The following is a 7,980-nucleotide window of genomic DNA, read 5'->3' on the forward strand; positions in this document are numbered from 1 at the left end:
TTAACTTTTTCTTAAAATTCTAATTTTTTACTCTCATATTCACTCAGTCACACACCACACCCCACCCTCACACCCTTTACCATTTTTAACTTTTTCTTAAAACCCTAATTTTTTACTCTCTTATTCACTCAGATGCACACCACACCCCCACCTCCACACTCTTACTTTCTCTCTTCCTCTCTTATTCTCCTCTTCCTCTCCCCAATTTCCCATTTTTTTCAAGGTTCTGTATGAACATGTGTTGTGTGTGCGCTGGGTGTTGTGCGTTGTTAGGTCTTGCTATGTGCCTCTGTTCTGTGTTAAATGAAGAAGAAGAGAAATGCGAAAAGTGGAAACGGATATGGGGTATCCATAAAACACTTAAACGGATATCAAAATTCGTCCACGGATATTGACATCCGTTTATCCTTCAACGAATGTCGATATCCGTTGACGGATTCCGAGATCCGTTTAAGTGTTCTACGGATACCCAATATTTGTTTAAGGTTACTGAACTCTGTATTCACAGTTAGAGGGGGGAAGAAGCAAGAGAAATTTGATTTCCATGGGAGTGCTTCAATATGGGGGTGCATTGATAGAGTGAGTGGATGCTGGTGAAGGTAAATACGTTTTAACCACAACAAATTAAATATTTTACACGGGCAAAAGAGGAATGAGGAGGTGTAGGAAACAATGTGTGGTGGTGGAGGGAGTAACACTCTGATGTCAATCTCTTATATAGTTGAGCTTCAATCTCATTGGTGTTTGTGACTCCTCAGTGAATCCCTCCTTGTTAGACCCAACACTTGATATATTCCATATTGAATTTATTGAAATTTTAAAAAATAATATGGGTCTCACTTTATTAATTGATTGTCTTATTTATAATTTGTAGAATATAATAAATTTGAATTACTAATAATAAAAGTGTGTTAAAAGATGAGAAAAAGTTTCTGTTCACATTACTCCGTGTACTTGAATTTCTATATTAGTCAACCTCGTAGGATAGCGCGATTTATGAACATCATCAAAAGCAAATTGCACTATTTTGAAGCATATAGCATTATTTCGGTTATTATATACCTTTGTTTCTTGTATGGATCTACGTGTTTCTATCAACAGGGCGGTTTTCTTAACAAATTAAAAATTTCAAAAAATATAAAGTGAAAAAAACCACAAATGGTCACATTACAAAAACTAGGTCAAGTATTGCAGTAATTAAAATAGGGATCTAGTTGATGTAGATAAATAGTATCTACCAAACACTCGGCCAAAAGAATGTGCCCACAATTTTATACATAGCTGAAAATTGAGTTAGGAAGTACTATGCAAGAAATAATTGAGAGTCGTGTTTTTTTCTTTCTCAACAATAACTAATATATAAATAAAAAACGAGGATGTGAATATGAAACTTTCAAAAAATATTAGAGAGAGTGAAAGGTGTTCTTCTACTTAAATATTAGAGACTGATTTATGTTAGTAGTTGAGGCTTTCAAGAAATCTTATATTAATTTTTCATGGCCTCTGAGGAGTAACTTATATTTTGTTTAACCATTTGCAATCAAGTCATGAATAGAAGAAAATCACTAACATTCAATGAAAGAAGCATAAATTCAAATACATGAAAGTTTAGAGGTTACATCATCCCCAACAACAAATGAGTTTAGTTCTCCATTGTCATGAAGAACCTTCGTGTACAATGGAACAATGAATGAATGGAAACCCTAGAAAGTGAAAAGGAAAGCTCTCGCCGCATCCCAATGCCTCTAAAGGGTCGAAAATTGTGTCTCTATGCTTCAGCCGCCAAAGATATCAACCCTAATGTGAAAAAGCCTTTAAATAGATAAAACATGGATCATGGGCCAACGTCGCCAGCGCTTAGCGCCCTAAGTGGGGCAACCAGGAAAGTTGCAAGACATGTAGCTGGCGCTCAACGCCCTGGATAGGCGAAAGCAGGCGACCTTGCGAGAAGAGTGACGCTCAACACCCAAATGGGGGTAAGCAAGCGTGATACGGTGTAACTGACTAGCGCTCAACGCCCCTGGAAGGGCGCCCAAGCGTGCTTGCGAGATCCTTGGCCCTCAGCGCCCCTTAAGAGGGCGCCCAGGCGTCCATGTGAGCCTACCTGTGCTGAGGGCCCAAAAAAAGGGCAACCAGGCGCCCTGCGCCTTCTTCAGCCTTCTTCTCTGGTGCTTTTGTTGTCCCTCTTGATTTTCACTTCCTTGATACTTTTGCTCTTCTTCCAAACATACTAATATCCTACAAAATAAAGGGGATTAGTGATAACAATCATTAAGTATAACCCCAATTCTCTTATTCACACAATTTAACTAAAAACAAGAGTTTAAGCAAGCTTCAAAGTCCAAAAAGGGTTAATTTACTATCAAAATTGCATCATAGATAACGGTGAAATCAACCGTTATTAGTCGCACATCATGAAGGCTTCGATGACCACCATGAGGAGTCCATCATTTTCCATACAATATCTTTTTTTAACCTAATGTTAATCTAGTTTCTAGAAGTTAGCTTTTGTTATTTGTAGTGACATCCTTAGATCATATTTTTCTTGCTTAGATACCCTTCATGCTCACTTATTTAAGGGGTTTTACTTGACTTATAAATGGGTTGAATCATTTGAGTGTGAGGAGCTCTCCTTAGGAGTGAAACTTTTTTATTCTTATCTTGAGTTAGCTCTCAAGTAGCGACATCATCACTCACACTACATGAAAAGATGAAAATTTTTGGCGGAATATTATCGACGACACGTTGGCCCTCGGTAATGCCATGACAAATTTACTTACCGGCGGATACGTGACCGTCTATAAGTTGCTCGATATTTAATCCCCAAAACTTGAGTTTCCCTCCCACAACTTTCATTCTTCGAAATAGAAAACCCTATTTCGGTGCTTCGAACCAGAGAATAGTAGCTTGAGGTGATTGGCGTTCTAGGCTCGTCTTTTAGTCACAGACACCCTCTCAGTCATTCGTCCAACCATTCGCAGAACTTCCATCGGTTGCGCTTCTTCTGGGTTTGAACAATCTCCTTCTTCAATTTAGGGTTCCCCAATTTGCAAACGTAGAGGGTCTCCATCATTAGTGTCAGGGTTCCTTCAAGAGGATAGTTTCGTGGGTCGTTGAGGGTTCGTGGGTTCGGGGAGGGTTCGTGGTTCGTGAATTATTGGTGAGTTAAGCGCGATGTAGGGTTGGTGCGTTGCTGGCCTTCGAACATTAAGTCCTCTTCTTTTGCCCTATTCTTCTGTCTAAAGTACCAGGTTAGTTAATTGTTTGATTGTGAGTATTATGCATGTTGTGGGCCGCTGATTATTTTAGTTCTTTGGTTCTGATTTTGCTTTGAACATTTGAATCTCTGTTTTTCCTTTTGTTAGACCCGACAAAATTGTATAGATTGTGTTATCTATTCTAGTTGATAGTGATAAGAAGAAAAGGTTGTGTTGATCAAGGGTTGATGATAATAATGTTAAATTATGTAACTGTGATTAAATTTTGTTCCTGTGATAATGATGTAGTTTATCTTTTTGTTATGGGTTGCATATTAGCTAGTGAAGATACTTGGGGTGAAGCTGTAGGCGATAGGAGTACAGGGTATATACTCGTTATTATATGTTGTCCAAATTTAAGGAAACATTACTTTTTATTATTGCACATGTGTGACCTTGCTTGATAATTATAAGTCTGTAAAACTGATTAGAACATTGACTGTTTTGGGGAAGTGTTGCATGTTATTGCTTGATAATTTTCTTTACCGTTGTTAAGAACGAAGCACTTAATATGAAATATCCTTAGGTGTGAGATGTTTGGCTTCCTTCCCTTAAATAACTCGTAGGGTGCGAGCTTGAGCATTGATCTGACAACAGTTATGTTAAGTACATAGCAAGCTGTGCTGACAATATTTGCCCAAAAATACTTTGGTAGGTGATAATGGTTGAAAAACCGTTATTTTTATACTTAATTTTGGCATAAAAAACACCCTTTATAACTTAGAAAATAGCTTGAAATCATGTTTTTGCTTAAGTTGTGGAAATAAGAGAGTTGGATGAGTTTTATGCTTCGTTTTCCTTGTTTTGACAGGAATTCAGATGAATTGGATGAAGAAGTTGATGGAGTAAGGAGTTGGACTCAGGAAAGGAAGCAAAATTGCAAAAAAGAAGAATCGTAGGCACCGCTCAGCGCCATTTCACCGTTGAGGGCCACACTTGCTGTTGAAGTTCTCTATCTGACGCTTAAGCGCCATCGTAGAGGACTAATCCAAGTATCGCAGTCACCGCTGAGCGGCATTTCTACCGCTAAGTGTCAGAACCTGCTGTTAAGTGCACTGTTTCACGCCTGGGCGCCGTCGTTCAGCGTCATTCTGAGTGTCGCACCTACCGTTGAGCGCAATTCCAGCGCTGAGCGCTGTTAACTTGAGCTTGGGCCAATTTTCTATATTTTGAATAAACTATATAAGGGTTTAGACAACCTAGGGTTGATATCTTTGGACAAAAAGAGGAGAAATGACACTCCTTTCACCCCTTGGAGGCGAATTTTGGATGCGGAAGCTCCGATCTTCAACTTTTAGGGTTCTATCTTTCATTCTTTTCATTATTTTCATCTAGTTTCACCATGTCTATGGTGAACTAAACCTCCATTTTTGTTGGGAAAACGATGAAATCCTTTGAAACTCTCATGTATTGAATTGATTCTTGATTATATATGCTTTACTTCATTAATTGTTAGGCTTTTTCCTCTATACTCTATGCATGCTTTGTTTAACTCATTCAATTGCATGATTATTGATTTTGTCACTATGGACACATATGAGAAAATATAGAACTGGGGAAATTCTCCCGGAAGCACAATTACCTAGACATAGGAATAGAAGGATCGATTGTGATGGAAGCTTGTTATGGGTGAAAATCATTGAACCATGAAGCCAAACAACAAACGTTCCAGTGAGTAGAATGAAGGCAGCGGAATTCTAAAATGGATGCAGAGAATGGTATGGTTTCGGTGAAGAATGGAGTGGGTTAGAACCTCTCAGCTCAGAGGGCCTTCTACTTTGGAAGGAAGCTAGAGGTAAGGAGAAAGAAAGTGAAGAATTGGGTTGACTCAAGAGCAAAGGTAAGCTGGAATTTCATTTCTGCAGCAATTAGACTAAGCTCAAAAGTGTCTACAAAAGGAAGAGGTCTCCTATTTATAGGAAGATAAGAGCCTCAAATATGAAATGAAATTCAATCTAAAAGCAAATGAAAAAGGCGCCAATTTGCTTCAGCTTCAAACATGCCTCATTCCAACTCAGCAGCACACGTGAAAGCTGGGCTAGCTAGGTTATGGGCTTTTTTTAATAGCTTTGGCAGCAAGCTTCTCCCTCCAATTTTATTAATCCTACAAAGCAAAGAAAATGTGCTTTTAATTATGGGAAGAAGGATTAATGTAAATTACCTTCCATAGAAGCAAAATGGTAGGTGATCCTTCTTCCTCTTGAATCCTCTTTGCCATGGCTCTAGTAAGAGGTCCAATATGTGTCTTAGATGGTCTTCCATCAGACCCTCCCTCTTGAAAAGGATCTGTCCTTAGATCTGATTTAACTTGTTGATCATTCCCTGTGAAAGGAATTAAGTCGCAGATGTTAAAAGTATGACTGACACCATAATTTTCAGGGAGATCTAAGATGTATGCATTATCATTTATCCTTTTGACCACCTTGAATGGACCATCTCCTCTTGGACTAAGTTTGGATTTCCTTTGAGAGGGAAATCTTTCCTTTCTCAAATGAAGCCAAACTAGGTCTCCTTTTTCAAAAACTATTTTCTTTCTCCCTTTGTTGTTGTATTCTGCATATTTTTGAGTTTGTTTTTCAATTTGGATTTTGACTTTCTCATGTAACTTCTTGATAAACTCCGCTTTAGAAACACCTTCTTTATGAAGAAAAGAAGATGATTCTGGAAGAGGTAGTAAATCAAGAGGTGTGATAGGATTAAAACCATAAACAACCTTAACAGGAGAAAGATTAGTAGTCTTGTGGACTACTCTATTATAAGCAAATTCAATATGAGGTAGATGTTCATCCCAAGATTTGTTATTTCCTCTTAATATTACCCTTAATAATGTAGATAAAGATCTATTTACTACTTCAGTTTGCCCATCAGTTTGTGGGTGACATGTAGTAGAAAATAGAAGTTTAGTTCCAAGCTTTTCCCATAAAGTTTTCCAAAAATGGCTTAGAAACTTCACATCTCTATCAGACACTATAGTTTTGGGTAAGCCATGCAATCTCACTATTTCTTTAAAGAAGAGTCTAGAGATATAGCTAGCATCATCTACTTTGTGGCAGGGTATAAAATGAGCCATTTTACTAAAATGATCTACTACCACAAATATAGAATCATACCCCTTTTGAGTTCTTGGCAATCCTAAGACAAAGTCCATGCTTATGTCCTCCCAAGGGGTATTAGCTATAGGAAGAGGTGTATAGAGTCCATGAGGCATAATTTTGGACTTAGCTTGTAAACAAGCTATACATTTAGAACAATGCCTTTGAACATCTATTCTCATGTGTGGCCAATAAAATTTACTTTTCAAAATGTTTAGAGTTTTATCAACTCCATGATGGCCCATGAGTCCTCCTCCATGACTCTCTTTGATAAGAAGTTTTCTAATGGATCCTTGGGGTATACAAAGTTTTCCTTTATTAAAAAGATACCCCTCAGAAAGATAGAATCCATCAAAAGGCTTCTTAAGACATGATGAATAAGTGGATGCAAATGTTTCATCATTTTCATATAACTCTTTTATGTCATCAAATCCTAATATTTGGGATCCTAGGGTTACTAATAATGCATGTCTTCTAGATAAAGCATCCGCAACAAGATTAGTACTCCCCATTTTGTGTTTGATGACATAGGGAAATTGATCAAGGTATTCCACCTACTTTGCATGTCTTTTGTTTAGCTTTGCTTGCCCTTTAATGTACTTGAGAGATTCATGGTCAGTGTGTATGATGAATTCTCTAGTTACCAAGTAATGCTCCCAAGTTTTTAAAGCTCTAATGAGGGCATACAACTCTTTGTCATAGGTAGGATAGTTCAAGGTAGGCCCCCTAAGTTTTTCACTAAAGTAGGGATGTACTCCTTGTATTAAAACAGCTCCTATACCTACCCCAGATGCATCACATTCTAGTTCAAAGGCTTTGGAAAAATCAGGCAAAACTAGAATAGGTGCATGAGTTAACTTGTGTTTCAAAGTCTCAAAAGACAACTCTTGCTTATCACCCCAAAGAAAAGGCATATCTTTCTTGACTAGTTCATTTAAAGGAGCAGCTATGGTGGAGAAGTCTTTCACAAATCTTCTATAAAAACTTGCTAACCCGTGAAATCTTCTCACCTCTCCTACATTTTTAGGGGTTGGCCATTCTTGTATAGCCTTGATCTTCTCTGGATCAACATGTACACCTTCTTTTCCAACTTTGAAACCAAGGAAAATCACACTTTCTTGACAAAAAGTACATTTGTCAAAGTTGGCAAAGAGATTATGTTCTCTAAGAAGAAGCAAGACTTCTTTGACATGGTTAAGGTGCTCTTGAAGACTTTGACTATAAATTAAGATGTCATCAAAATAGACCACTACAAATCTTCCTATGCATTCCCTAAGGACATGATTCATTAATCTCATGAATGTACTTGGAGCATTGGTCAAGCCAAAGGGCATGACTAACCATTCATACAAACCAAACTTGGTCTTAAAAGCAGTTTTCCATTCATCTCCTTCATGAATTCTTATTTGATGGTATCCGCTTTAGAGATCAATTTTGGTGAAAAGATTTGCTCCATGTAATTCATCCAGCATATCATCTAGCCTAGGAATGGGGTGCCTATACTTGACAGTTATGTTGTTGATGGCCCTACAATCTGTACACATTCTCCAAGTTCCATCCTTTTTAGGGACCAACAACACAGGCACAACACAAGGACTTAGACTTTTTTGGATCCATCCTTTGTTCAATAA

Source organism: Vigna angularis, chromosome 8, assembly GCF_016808095.1.
Source record: "Vigna angularis cultivar LongXiaoDou No.4 chromosome 8, ASM1680809v1, whole genome shotgun sequence".
Classification (NCBI taxonomy): Eukaryota; Viridiplantae; Streptophyta; class Magnoliopsida; order Fabales; family Fabaceae; genus Vigna; species Vigna angularis.